This window comes from Lemur catta, chromosome 17 (genome assembly GCF_020740605.2).
Source record: "Lemur catta isolate mLemCat1 chromosome 17, mLemCat1.pri, whole genome shotgun sequence".
Lineage (NCBI taxonomy): Eukaryota > Metazoa > Chordata > Mammalia > Primates > Lemuridae > Lemur > Lemur catta.
Genome location: NC_059144.1, coordinates 44,132,511 through 44,148,508, shown reverse-complemented (window position 1 = coordinate 44,148,508; position 15,998 = coordinate 44,132,511).

Genomic DNA, 15,998 nt, shown 5'->3' with positions numbered 1-15,998 from the left:
GAGGCAGAAGTGACCCCAGGAGAGCAGAAACCACAGCAGGATGCCGGCTTCTTTTCCAGGAGGCAAGATTAGTCCTGATCATCCCCAATTACATAGTTTTCCAGCTTTTTAAACTTGTTCTGAGTTGCCTGTTTAGTTTCGACATAGCATTTCTCAGTCGCTGTTTCTAAAGCACATTTAGACTTTGAAAACGTGCCAAACCGGCCCTTTTCTAGACATTAGGGGAGCCAACCTTCCCCAAGCACTGAGCTAAATTCTTTTCAGGAATTAATTGACATTTCGTTGTTGCAATAGCTGCCATTTTACAGGTGAGAAAAGGGAGGTTCAGAGATGTCCATTAATTCACCCAAGGTCACCCAAGGATAAGTGGGGGCCGGCTCAGGCTGCAAATCCAAGACAGACTGGCTGAAAATGCATGTTGCTAACCACGATGATAAGCCACCACTGAAGTTTAGTGTATCACTTCCCTCAGAGTGGGGAGGAGCACAGAAAATGAAGATTTTAAAAGACAGAGGAGGAATCTTTGTGCTTTATATAAGCTTATTTTTCCAGCCACAAAAGGGTGGCCCTGGTGCTGAGTAGCATATAGACTATTTTTTTAGCAGTGCATCTGATAACTGATGAAGATTTTCTACTCAGCCATTTACTTCACTGCTTTTAGCAAGAGATTTCTCTCTTAGTACTCAATTACTACATTATAAAATGGTTCCCTCAAGGGAGAAACTTCCCAACGAAGACAAAACTTCTGGGGGGAAGCTCACCCTCTCAGACTTCACCAGATGTGCCCAGAGTCTTTCGACAGCTTTGAATGATGGCTTTCCACATAACTTCCTTCAGTTCGGTTTGCATTGTGTTAGCCTTGAATAGCTTCCTATATCCTTGTAGAATTCAGTGAATATTCCTTCAGTTTCTTTCCATACTTAAGGAAAGAAAATATTTTACTTCTATAATAATCTATGAGGCCTCTTTTTCCTTATGCATAAAACAACTGGGAATTTGCCTTCTCCAATGCCCTATATACAAATTACCTCTAATCCTCACCATAGCTGCTGGCTGATGGACCGATACTCAGTTCCCAGATAAGTAAAAGAGGCTCAGAGAAGTGAAGAGATTTGCCTGGAGTCACAAAACTGGGTACTGACGGAAAAATTTAAGCCCAGCCTCTGCTGGCTCCAGAACCGTGTTCTTTTCACTAATACCATTTTTCCACGTGTGGCCAACACATCAGTCAAAACTATCTCTTTCATGCATCTCTAAAACTTCTACCAGAAGCCTAAATTTCACATTTAGAACCCAACACAATGCCAAAAAAAAAAAAAAAAAGCCACAAAAAACAAAAAACCACAACCCTTTACCTGACATTTTCATTTAATCACTTTTAAGTTTCTTAAAACTGGCAGACAGACTTCCAGGTTTAAGTCCAGCATGCAAGAATCTTGGAAGTCGCCACTCCATCCTAACAAAAACTAAATGGCTAACCAGACTGAAAAAATCGACAGTTCTTTTAGATTTTTAAGAGAAGTAAAGTCATGGGCCAACCATTACTCCCAAAATTGGAGAGGCCATCAGGCAAATACAGAGAATCACAACTTACCAGAGCAGAAACCTCCATGGGAACCAGTGCCTGGGTAGGTAAACATGAACTGTGAGTGATGAGTTCCTGGAAGATCAGTGTAGACAAGTCTGAGAGTTAAAAACTCCAGGGGGCCAGAAGCGGTGGTTCATGCCTGTTATCCCAGCACTTTGGGAGGCAGAGGCTGGAAGATCACTTGCAGACAGGAGTTCAAGACCAGCTGGGGCAACACACTGACACCTCAACTTTACAAAAAAATAAGAAAAATTAGCCAGGCGTGGTGCCATGTACCTGTGGTCCATGCTACTCCAGAGGCTGAGGCAGGAGGATCGCTTGTGCCCAGTAGTTCAAGGCTGCAGTGAGCTGTGATTGCACCACTGCACACCAGCCTAGGTGACAGAGTGAGAACCTGTCTCAAAAACAGACAAACAAACAAACAAAAAAACTCCAGGTGCTCTTTGAAAGACAATACTAAGAGAATGAAAAGACAAGCCACAGACTGAGAGAAAATATTTGTAAAAGACACATCTGGTAAAGAACTGTTATCCAAAATATAGAAAGAACTCTTAAAACCCAACAAGAAGACAAACAACCCAATTTAAAAGTGGGCCAAAGACCTTAACAGACTTCTCACCGAAGAAGATATGCAGATCACAAATAAACATGAAAAGATACTCCATATCCTATGCCATCAGGGCAATGCAAATTATACAATGAGATACCACTGCATACTTGTTAGAATGGCCAAAATCCTGACAACACCAAATGCTGGCAAGGATGTGGGGCAATAAGAACTCTTACTCATTGCGGGTGGGAATGCAAATGGTACAGCCACTTTGGAAGACAGTTTGGCAGCATCTTACAAAGCTAAACATACTCTTACCATATGATCCAGCAATTGTACTCCTTGGTATTTACCCCAAAAGTTGAAAACTTATGTCTATACAAAAACCTGTACACGAATGTTTATAGCAGCTTTATTTATAATGCCCCAACTTGGAAGTAACCAAGATGTCCTTCAGTAGGTGAATAGATAAACAAACTGTAGTGCATCCAGACAAGAGGATATTATTCAGTGCTAAAAATACATGAGCTATCAAGCAATGAAAAGAGATGGACGAAACTTAAGTGCATATTACTAAGCAAAAGAAGCCAATCGGAAACAGTTACATCCTGTATGATTCCAAATATATGACACTCTGGCAAAACTGTAGAAACAGGAAAAAGATGAGTGGTTTCCATGGGTTGGGTGGGGAGGAGGGATAGGCAGAGCACAGATTTTTAGTATAGTGAAACTATTCTGTGTGATCCTGTAATGGTGGTTACATCTGTCCAAACCCATAGAATGTACAACACCAAGAGTGAACACTAATGTAAACTACAGACTTTGGGTGATAACAAAGTGTCAGTGTGGGTTCCTCCATTGTAACCACCGTGTTGCTCTGGAGTCAAATTTTGACAGTGAAGCTATGTGGGCTGCGGGCAGGGTGTATGTGAGAACTTTGTACTTTCTGCTCAATTTTTGCTATGAACTTAAAACTGCTCTAAAAAATAGTCTTCAAAGAAACTGGCAAGCACACAGATAGTCACACCCGTTACACACACACATGCACATACCCACAAATAGAACACAGGCATACCTTGGCGATGTGGGTTCAATTACAGACCACCACAATAAAGCGAATATTACAGTAAAGTGAGTCACACAATTTTTTTTCGTTTCCCAGTTGGCATAAAAGTTATTTTTACACTATACTGTAGTCTATTAAGTGTACAATAGCATTATTTCTAAAAAAATGTACAGAGCTTCATTTAAAAATACTTTATTGCTAATGATCATCTGAGCCTTCAGCAAGTTGTAATCTTGCTGGTGGAGGGTGTTGTCTTGCTGTTGATGGCTGCTGACTGATCAGGGTAGTGTTTGCTAAAAGTTGGGGCGGCTGTGGCAATTTCTTAAAATAAGACAACAATAAAGTCTGCCCCATAAATTGACTCTCCCTTTCAAGAAAGATTTCTCTGTAGCATGAGATGCTGTTTGATAGCATTTTACCCACAGTAGAACTTCTTTCAAAATTGTAGTCAATCCTCTCAACCTGTGACCCCACCAGACCAATCTGGCTCAACTTTGATGTAACAAAGTTGTGAGTTGTTTTTCATTTGCCATGAACCTCCAGGTTGAAGGTCAGGTAACCTGAGTATGCCCAGATGAACTAAGCATGCAACCATAGATGGAACCTGAGTGCTCAGGCCAGTCTGAAGAGTGGGGACTGAATTAATAAGTGGACACCACATGGCAGGATGTAGGATCCAGTCAGAGCAAAGCCCTGGCATCACCCCATTGCAGTATCCAATCAGAATATGCCTCATTACCCTATGCTTATAAAACCCAACCCAGCCCCCAGCTTGGAGAGACAAATTTAAGCATTTCCTGTTTCCCTGTCAGTCAACTTGCAATAAAGCTTTTCTTTTCTGAAAGGCTGGTGCCATGGTATTGGCTTCTATGCACATTGGGCAGTGAGTCCATTGATTGCTCGTAACAAACCCCGCCATTGTTTTGTCAGCTGTCCGTGTAATATTCTAAATCTTTTGTTGTTATTTCAACAGTTCATAGCATCTTCACCAGGAGTAGATTCCATCTCAAGAAATCACTTTCCTTGTTAATCCAAAAGAAGCAACTCCTCATCCATTCAAGTTTCATTATGAGATTGTAACTATTCAATCCCATCTTTGGGCTCCACTTCTAATTCTACTTCTTTTGCTATTTCTACCACATCTGCAGTTACTTCCTACGCTGAAGTCTTGAGCCCCTCAAAGTCACCCATGAAGGTTGGAATCAAATTCTTCCAAACTTCTGTTAATGTTGATATTTTGGCCTCTTTCCATGAATCAAGAATGTTCTTAATGGCATGTAGAATGGTGAATTATTTTCTGAAGTTTTAATACTTTGCCCAGATCCATCAGAGGAATCACTGTCTATGGCAGCTATAGCCTTACGAAATGTACCTCTTAAATAATAAGACTTGAAAGTCAAAATTTCTCCTTGATCATGGGCTACAGAATGGATGTTGTGTTAGCAGGCATGAAAACAGCTTTAGTCTCCTTGTACATCTCCATCAGAGGTCTTGGGTGACCAGGTGCATTGTCAGTGAGAAGTAATATTTTGAAAGAAATCCTTTTTCTTCTAAGCACTAGGTCTCAACCGTGGGCTTAAAATATTCAATAAATCATGCTATAAACAGATGTGCTGTCACCCAGGCTTTGTTGTCCCATCGATAGAGCACAAGCAGAGTAGATTTAGCATAATTCTTAATGGACCTAGGATTTTCAAAATGGTAAATGAGCATTGGTTTCAACTTAAAGTCATCAGTGGCATTAGCCCCTAACAAAAGAGTCAGTCTGTCCCTGGAAGCTTTGAAGCCAGGCATTGATACTTCCCCTTTCTTGTTATGAAAGTCGCAGATGGCATCCTCTTCCACTGTAAGGTTGTTTTGTCTACACTGAAAATCTGTTGTTTAGTGTAGACGCCTTCATCAATTGTCTGAGCTAGATCTTCCGGGTAACTTGCTACAGTTTCAACATCAGCACTTGCTGCTTCACCTTGCATTTTATGTTATAAAGACCACTTCTTTCCTTAAACCTCATGAGCCAACGTGTGCTAGTTTCAGACTTTTCTTTTGGAGCTTCCTCATCCCTCTCCGACTTCATAGAATCAAAGACAGTTAAGGTTTTTCCCTGGATTAGGCTTTAGCTTAAGAGAATGTTGTGGCTGGTTTGATCTTCTATCCAGACCACTAGAACTTTCTCCAGATCAGCAATAAGGCTGTTTCACTTTCTTATCATGCATATGTTCACCAGAGTAGCACTTTTAATTTCCTTCAAAAACTTTCCTTTGCATTTCACAACTTGGCTAACTGGCACAAGAGGCCTAGCTCTCAGCCTGTCTCAGCTTTTGACAGCCTTCCTCACCAAGCTTATTCATTTTTAGCTTTTGATTTAAAGTGAGAGATGTGCAACTCTTCCTTTCACTTGAACACTTAGAGGCCAACATAGGGTTATTAATTGGCCTATTTTAACATTGTCGTGTCTCAGAGAATAGGCAGTCCCCAGGGAGGCAGAGAGTGAAGGGAACAGGCCAGTCAGTGGATCAGGCGGAACATACACAACATTTATAGATTGTTTGCTGCCTTATATGGGAGCTGCTCATGGGACCTCAAAACAATTCCAACAGTAACATCAAAAATCACTGATCACAAATCACCATAACAGATATAATAATAATGAAAAAGTTTGAATATTGCTAGAATTACCAAAATGTGACAAAGTAAGCACATTCTGTTGGAAAAATAGTGCCAATACACTTTCTTGTCACAAGGTTGCCACAAATCTTTATTTTTAATTTGTTAAAAATCCAGTATCTGCAAGGTCAATAAAGAGAAATACAATAAAACAAGGTATGCCAGTAGACAAAACTTGAATTATAAGCTCTTCCCATGGCTAAAGAATTTTTTAAACAGATTTATTGAAATATATTCCCGTATATTGTGACTATAAGTCGACTATGATATAAGTTGACTATGAAAGTCACCCTTTTAAAGTATGTAATTCAGTGGTCTTAGTATATTCACAGACATGTGCAACCAACACTACAGTCACATTTAGAACATTTTTATCACCTTGAAAAAAACCCTGTAACCTTTAGCTACTCTCTACCCCCACACCCCATCTCTCCTGACCTGCCAGTCCTAAGCAACCACTAATCTACTTTCTGTCTCTATTGGATGTCCCTGTTCTGGACTTCCATATGAATGGAATCATACAGTGTGTAGTATTTTGTGACAGCTTCTTTCACCTAACATGATTTAAAGGTTCATTCATATGGTTACACGTATCAGGACTTCATTTCTTTTTATGACTGAATAATATTCCATTGTATGGATAGACCACATCTTCATTTATCCATTAATCAGTTGATGGACATTTTCATTGTTTCTACCTTTTAGCTATTATGAACAATGTTACTATAAACATTTCGGTGCCAGTTTTTGTGTGCCAGTTGAAGAATTTAACCTATGAGAATATGTTCCAGTGCATTAGCAGTCTACATAGAAGGGTAAGAAAATATATCCACACATATATTGTTTTTCTTTAAACATATTTTCAAGACCATTATCTTTTAAAAAGAAGTGAGGGGTAAGTTAATTTGAGTGAGTTAACTCAGAGCACAATAATTAACAAAGATTTTGAGATGATCACTTATGGACAGAGAACATAGATGTCTACTTCCACTCAATTAAGTTTCACCAAAGAACCCAGATAGATATGTGACTTTTTAATCGATGGTACTTAAGTATTTCAAAATTTTGTGGAAAAAAAAATGCATGTGGCTAATATGAAATCCCTTCCCTTTCGGATGGGTTCTAAACACAGGTGAAGGGAAAGGAAAGCTGTTTGCCATAGCTGGTTGGAGTCTGACCTGCCCAGCTTCACCCTCTCCTTGCTATGCAATCATTAGTGCTGGAAAGATTGCACTCCTCCCTGCGCATGTCAGCTTTCCCATCAGTAAATGGAGATCATAATAGCCTTGACCTTGCATAGCTGTCCGGAGAGTTTTGTGAGCTCACACAGGCTCGCACACCGTCTTTGGTTAATGTCAGCTATTATCATTGGGGATTGAGGGATGTTTCATGAATCAAACCATGTATAGGGTTAATTAGGATTATGAAAACCTAAAAACTTACTTAGCACAGTGCCAAGAGCAAGATAAAGAGAAAACGTTTGTGAAGTAGCCAATAAAAGTTAAAAAACAGAAGTCTACGTCTAAAGGTCAGTTGGTGGCCACGCCCGTGCCCGAGGCAAGAGCCATCCTGGGCACAGCCCACTCGCTGCCCGGCCAGGAAAGCACCGTCCCACCCAGGAGGAGGAAGAATCCAGTTTCAGGACTGGCTGAACATTCTGGGGCTGGAGGTGGCACCTACTGAGGCCTCTCAGCAGGAAGGAGATGATATTTTTACTTCCTCGTGTGGCCGCAGCTGGCAGCTGCTGCCTCACCTTCGACTGCACAGTGGGGACGCCCGGCGGTCATAACCCCGGTGGCTTCCTCACCTTCTGGGACCTTTGGCAAATTTCTTGTGGCTTGCCATTTATGTCCCTGTTGGCTTCTACGCCTGCAGCTTCTTAAAGCCAGATTTCAAAGAGGAAAATTACAGGTGTTTGCTTTGTTCACATCTGCGTCCCATCGCCTAATACAGCGCCAGGCTCAGAGAGTTTCGTGCAAGAGTGAAAGAAAAGTGAAGAAAGAATGAAAGGGAAGGAAAGAAGAGAGGGAAGGGACAAGGGAGGAAAGAAGGAAAGAAAAATGAAAAAAAAAAAAAGGAAAGGAGTTTCTTAAACATTGAGATGAAACTCTCTGAAAAAGTTTGCCATGAAATATAAGATAGAGTAAGAATCAAAGGTCACCCTTTTACAGCTTCAGCACTTATAAAATGTGTGTGTGTGTGTGTGTTGTGTGTGTGTGTGTTGTGTGGGCAGAACGTAGTAATAGTCAAAGGTGGAGCCTCTTAAATCAAATGAATCTCAATTCACATTCCAGTTCCCCCACTGAACCAGCTTTATGTTCTAAGGCAGATTCCTTCAGTAAGCCTCAGTTTCCTCATCTATAAAATGGGGATAGTATAGAATAGCATCTATGTTGTGGGGACTCCATGAAATTCCGTTTGTAAAGCTCTTAGTCCAAATCTCTCACACACATAATAAGCTCTCAGGTAATGCTGCTGTTATTATACCATTATTGCTTAATTCTTATTTTTATCAGTGGATGTAAATTTCCAGATTTGGTGAGGCAGAAAGAGGAAAGGGAGAAAAAAATAGGCGGGGTGGGTCCACGGGACACAGACTTAGAAAGAACATTTCTTATTTGGGTTCTAGCAGCAAGTATTTGCCTCACTGGTTTGATGTTGGGAAGAAAAGGAAGGATGATGCCAACCCTTGGGCAGAGCAAGACTGGTGTGCACCTGGAATGTTCTCTCTGATTGCCACACCCCACTGCGGAGCTGGAGAACAGCCCTAGACGGATAACTCTGTCCATCCAAGGGAGGAGGCAGGAAGCGGGGCCAGTGGAGCCAGGACCCTGCTAAGGAATAATCCGGCCAGAGGCTGCGGGGCCGGACTGGGGAGATATTGGTCAAAGGGTGCAAAGTTTCAAGTAGACAGGAAGAACACAGTTCTAAGATCTATTGCACAGCATAGTGCTAACACAGTAGATTTTAAATGTCCACACCACAAAAGAAGTATGTGAAATGATGAATATTAATTAGCTTGATTTAAGCATTCCATAATGTATGTATATATCAAAAGATCAGCTTTTACCCCATAAATATATACAATTATTATTTGTTAAGTGAAAATAAAAATTTTAAATTAAATTTAATTTAATTTAAAAAGAAAGAAACTGCAAACACTTCATTCTGGAAAAATGAAGTCTGGCCAAGGATAGGATAAAATTGGACTGTTCCCACTCACGAAAGCTCCTGTCATTTTGGTTTATGGTTTTGTTTTTTACACACAGCACACTTTAGCCATAATATTAGGCTAAACCGTCGGTAATTGCTGAAAATGATTGACTATCGGTAGTTTCATATGGTTCATCCTGAAATACTCCTACCTGGTCCCCAGAGGCCTTTGGGCCTGTGTCTCAGCCAGTCTTGACGTATTTCAGTTCCTCAAACCACCAGAATAGCTCCTGCTTCCAGGCCTTTACACATGCGCTTCCCTCCCCCTCACACCCTTCAACTGGCCAACTCGACTGACCCTCAGGTTTCAGTTATGCTGGGACTTCCTCTAGGAAAGTTCACCTGACCCTTCAGTGCCTGGGCTGATGTGCCTCGTGAAGCCTTCTAATATTAATATTGATAATCATAATAGCTAACACTCAGAAGCTACTATGTGCCGAAACCAGACATTCCTCTACCATATATACATATGAGATACATACGTCTCTTAACCACAGCCGGCAATAAGCCGAGGCCACTCCCTTAACAGGGGGAGTAATGTGTAATGAAGACATACATATATAATTTAACCCTCACCACAACACAATAGTATGATGTACATACTGTTATTATCCCCATTTTACAGATGAGAAAACTAAGGCGTAGAGATATATTGGGACTGGCTCATGCCCATAGAGCTGGTAAGTGGCAGTGCCAGGATTTAAACTCCCTCTGCTGTCCCCAGAGCCCGTGCCTGCGCCACCAGCCTCTCCTGGTCCTCATTGCAATTGCCGTTTGCTTGTCTTTCTCCCCTTTAGACTAAAGGGTGGGACCAGGCTCTAAGCTGCCCCCAGGTGTACCTGCACAACATAGATGCTATTCTATACTATCCCCATTTTATAGATGAGGAAACTGAGGCTTACTGAAGGAATCTGCCTTAGAACATAAAGCTGGTTCAGTGGGGGAACTGGAATGTGAATTGAGATTCATTTGGTTTAAGAGGCTCCACCTTTGGCTATTACTACGTTCTGCCCCCACAACACACACACACACACACACACACACACACACACACACACACACACATTTTATAAGCGCTGAAGCTGTAAAAGGGTGACCTTTGATTCTTACTCTATCTTATACTTCAGTGGGATCTGGCACAAAGGAGATCCCAAATACATTTTTGTTTACTGGACTTGATGGAAGGAAGGGATGGATGTTGGCAAAATATCAAGTGATGGGCAATCTTTTAAAAATGTTTTGAACCATTGCTGATTAAGCAGCTCTAGAATTGATTAAAGGAAGAGACCTGAGATCTCAGAGGAAAAACACATGTAAAAATGCGACTTTAATGAGTCCATTCAGAGAGATGTGTGGGCAGAGAGAGTCACCACAGGATATGGTATTTGGGTTTTCCCAGAAATATGAGTTCAATGGTGAAATAAATGATCATGGTGACATTTCTTGCATTTTGATATCCTTCAAGTAGTAGGCAAGAGGGAAATATCGGCATTTTTGCTAGAGGCAAACGAGAGGCATTGCAACGGGCTGGAAGACATCCAACACATAGACCTTTGGCTAAACAGTTGTGGTCCTTATAATTTTAACAATCATTTGTCATGTCATTGACTCTTTACTATGTCCTTAGTGCATGTGCACTATATATTTTTAGCTGTCCAGATCATTTCTTTCTATTTTTAGTAGAGATGGGGTCTCGCTCTTGCTCAGGCTGGTCTCGAACTCCTGACCTCGAGTGATCCTCCCGCCTAGGCCTCCCAGAGTGCTAGGATTACAGGTGTGAGCCACTGCGCCTGGCCTCACCTGTTCCTTTTTACCTTTTTAGTATGTTCCCTAGAAAATTTTAAATTGCATATGTGGCTTGCATTCTATTTCTATTGGGTAGTGCTGTTCTGGGGATTTTTAAGCTAGTAAATAAATGCATGTGTTAATATAATACTCTGTAATGATGAATGTTTTGAAGAAAGTGGACAGGACAAGAAAAGGGAGCTGGATGGGGGGTGGCGCTGGCTGTATTTCACAGAGGTTGTCACAAAAGGTCTTTCCAAAGAGGTAATATTTGATTATCCAAAGATGCAAACAAATCTTGATTTCCAGAAAAATTGCTTAAGAGCCTGTTCTTTCACTGTGTTATCAGCTGAAATATTCAACAAATAACCATAGGGAAACTGAGGGAATAATAATGGTTGAAACATTTTCTACCTCCTTCTACGATAGCCTGCCAGCCTTAGAGCCTGCAAGGATGACTTTTTTCTTGTAAACAGTCAACAAATGATCTTATTTAGGCACAAGTAATAATGATCTCACAAATAGATTTTCCTTTGCCTGTAGCTATTTGCAGCCACATTATCCATTTTTATTTAATTCTGATAAAACAAAACCCATGTCTGACAATGGAGGAGGAAAACAACCAACCAGAGTTTCACATCCCTCAAGGATCTACCTCAAGTCCAAGCAATAATTATGTTTCCTGTATCTACAAAATAAATACATAGTAGTAGAAATTATGCACACAGTGGGCAGAGGCACTTTTAAAATCTCCCGTGTGAAGAGTTTTGCTATTACTGGAATAGGGTACTTTGAGCAACTCTCAAAAGCATGGTGTAAAAACTTAAGCCCGGATTAGAGAGTTCTGCCCAGGGGAAATGAAAGTAAACAAAAATCGAAGCAGTGAACTGTTGAAACTCTAAAATGCCATTGAACTTTGATCATGAAGAAGCCCTCCAACTGTCAGGTGCACACAGTCGGAGAGAGCTGCAGATTAGTTGGATTCCATCACACACAGGTGCCACATGTTCATTGCATTTTAATTAAGCTTGGCAATGGACTCAGCATTTGTCTGCTATTAGGACAATGAGATTTTGTACTTGACTGAAGGGCTGTATTTAGTGGATTCAAATCCAATAAAACAAATCATTTCAATGTTTTTACATTCATATTTAGGGAACCCTAAGTACACCACAGATCATCTTGTGCTCTTGACACCAAACCCCATACACCAAAACCTTGACATAGACCAGATGACATAAACTGCAGGAATCTGGACGGTTCTTACCACTTGGGGAAGATTTCTCCTGTATTTGGTTTATTCCCAGACCTTAGCTTTACATGAATCAAACATAGAGATGCCTCCCCCAGTCTCCTCTCACTCCCTAAAAGAAGAGAAAAAGAAAGAAAGCCTAAAGCATACTTCCTTTATTTTCTAAAATTATTTCCAGTTTGTCCCAGTGATTCTTAAAAATAGAACTGTGGCCCATGGCTTACTGGTCAGTTCCTAAGACTATGACTTACGCATATGGGACGTTATTTAGGGAGACATTATCTAAGGAAATCCAGGAAAAGAATTTTGTCCTAGTCGCTCATATGTTATGTTTTTAAAATGAGGTGTGGCCAGAGTTCTCAGATATCCTGGAAGGAAAAATGATTCAGGTTATTATTTCTGTGTGTTGGCACTTTCAAACTTAAAGCAGTTGGAATAATTAATTCTACTCACTGTGTGTGGACAGCTTTGTGTGTTTGGGGACGTGTCCAGAAGAGCACAAAAAGTGACTCTTTATTTCCTCCACAATACATCTCACCTCTCTCATTCACTCACTGTTTGTGTGTGTACAAAAGTTCACAGATACAAGACCAGCTCTCCAATCAAAATAACGATACCAGTAAAGGAAACCCCAAGGGTCCAGAAACAAACATTCAAACAAGAAGATCTCACTAAAATTTCATGACACAGGAAACAGGTCCTTACAACAAAACAAAACAGAAACTCCGCTGGAAGATGCCAGAGGATAATATTAATGTGCTTAGCTAGAAAGCTATTCATCATCTTCCTGGCTTCCTTAATTTCCAGCTGTAGAAATATGCCACGGGGAAAAGAAATCTCTCCCAGTCCTATCAGGTGTAGGAAGAGGCTATTTTGACTCCAAAGCCTGGGCTGTTGATGGCCATGAGCGGGTGGGAAGGGGAACCTGTGCCCTCCCTAACGACAGAAGGACTTTTGCTGGTGTCGGTTCCCAGACTGTAAACATTCAGCAACTGCTCGCCAAGCACACAATAAAAATTTCCCCTCTCTTCCTCTATGGTTTCCTGTAGTTTGTACTATTCAAATGTAAATCGTGATGAATATCAGTGTGGACTCTCTGACTTAAAGAACCCTGGATTTTTCCGGAAGTACCACAGCCGCCTCCTGAGAAGAAAGTATCTTTTAGGAGATATTTTACTAGTTGAGAAATTTATGGGTTCGTTTCAGCAATTTTTAGGATTGAAACCAGAATATGAAAATGATCCACTGATGGTGATCACCGTAAGAGATGTCGCCCCCAGAAGCCCATTTCTACAAACGGAAAGGGAACAAATGCAGCATTCTTAACCGAAAACTCTCAAGAGCATCTTGCATAATAAATCATGAATCTAAGAGTCAAACAATGTTTACGCCACAAGGTGACACTCTGAAATTTTCCTACAACTGGATTAGATCACAAAGCAGATTTTCTCTCCTTCCCTTGGAACGTAAACCCTACTCTGAGTCTCTTTTAAGGGATGAATCATTAAACCCCAGCATCTGACACTGGATTAGGTCATTTGTTTGTTTCTGGGATATATTCTGCCCTACAACTGGGCTCCCCAATTTGTTCAAACATTCTCTGGCAATTTCTGATTTGTTCAGACAAAGACCAGAAGCTTCAAATCCCACTGAATTAACTGGTTGGGTTATTACCAAGGTGGAACAGAGCCAGAAGGCTGAGAACATACACACCGTGTGCTCTTGGGACATAGTGTCTGCCTTCATAGGACAGTGTCATTTCCAGGACTCTCCCCCACCAGTTAGCTCAATGAACTGGAAATGTTTTCCTTGCCTTGCATTTTTTGTTTTTTTTTAAACAGCAGAAATGGAAGAGATTGGTCATAAATCAAGTGAGCAATTCTTTTGCCTCTTAAAACATACTGGAAAATAAAAATAACCATTCTCTTTGTTACAGCATTGATATCTCTACATTAAATAACAAACCAAAAAAAGAAAAAAATAAGAAAAGAAGAGAGAGGGAGGGAAGGAAGAAAGGAAGGAAAAAAGGAAGGAAGGTTGGTTTTGATTCTAGAAAAATCAGAAGCTACCCAAGTAGCTTTCATATTCAACTAATTGCAGAGTGCATTTAAATAACACCTCCAGTTTGCCTGGCATTTCAAAGTTTCACATACATTATTAATTGGTTCTCTGATATCATTAATCATCTTTTATATTGGAGGAAACCAAGGATTAAAGAGATTAAATAATTTTAAAAAGATCACACACCTAGTCCAGGATTGAGCTAAAATAGAACTTGGCATTCCAGTACACTGTGGTTTGAATATGTGTCCCCTCCAAAACTCATGTTGACACTTAACAACCAATGTGAGAGTATGGAGAAGTGAGATCTTTTAAGAAGTGACTGGGTCATGAGAGCTCTACCCTCATGAATGGATTATAAATCCATTCGTGGATTAGTGGATTCGTGGGTTAATGGATTAACGGGCTAATGGATTCTCGGAGGGGAGAATGGTGGCTTTATAAGATGAGGAGGGGAGGGGAGCTGGTGGCTTTATAAGATGAGGAAGAGAGAGAGACTGGAGCTGGCACACTAAGTCCCTTGCCACACCGGGCCTTGAGAGGCCTTGGGACTTTGCAGAGAGTCCCTGTCAGCAAGAAGGCTCTCATCAGATGTGTCCCCTCAACCTCAAACTTCCCAGCTTCCAGAACTATAAGAAATAAATTTTGTTTCTTATAAATTATCCAGTTTCAGGTATTTTGTTATAATCAGCAGACAAGAGACTTAGTTTACAATTCTCATCATGACACTGCGAAGTTTTCATTTATTCTGGTTCTGCTCTGAACATTTATATTAATCTCACATTTTCAGGGGTTGTTCCCGGTTTCTATGAACGTTCTCCCAAAGCCATTTTGTGAGACATTAAAGTGCTGCACTAAATTGTAGCCACTGCAATGGTTCGGGGTACAGTAACAGATCCCAACTGTAAATCCACCTCCTCTATTCTTTTGTTTGTTTGTTTGTTTTGAGACACAGTCACACTCTGTCGCCCTGGCTAGAGTGCTGTGGCATCAGCCTAGCTCCCAGCAACCTCAAACTCCTGGGCTTACAATCCTCCTGCCTCAGTCCCCTACTCACCAGTAGCTGGGACTACAGGTGTGTGCCATGACGCCTGGCTAATTTTTCTATTTTTAGTAGAGACGAGGTCTCACTCTTGCTCGGGCTGGTCTTGAACGCCTGAGCCCAAGCAATCCTCCTGCCTCGGCTTCCCAGAGTCCTGGGAGTACAGGCATGACCCACTGCCTCCTTCTATTCTGCTCAGAAAACATGTTGACGTGGGCGATAGACCTGTTCTGCCTGCCGGGTATCCCCACCCGTGGGAAACTGCTCTCGTTCCATAGAAGTGGTTCTTAATGGGGGCAATTTTGCGCACCAGGGGGTATTTGGCAACGTCTACAGACATTTTTGGTTGTCAAAACTAGCGGTGGGGGGTGGGAGGGGAAGGAGAGGTAATACTGGCATCTAGTGGGTAGAGACCAGGCAGGCTGCTAAACATCCTATAATGCCCGGGACAGCCTCGCAACAAGAAATTGTAGAGCGCGGAATGTCGGCGCTGCCAAGGATGAAACACCCTGCTCCATAGGAACCTGCTGAGGGCACATGACACAGGGGGCCTGACCCTCTCCTGACCCCACACCAGGAAAGGCCACAGGACCCAGGCCTGGCCAGCTGGGATCCTCCTCCTCCAGGACTTTGCGAGAAAGATTGGGGCAAACGTTCTCTCTCTCTCTTTTTTTTTTTTTTTTGCAATCAAAACCTGAAGGCCAACATAAATGTGATCTTGCCAGGCTGAAAATGAAGATACAGAGAAGCAAGTGGACCTGAGAGAAAGGAGAGAAG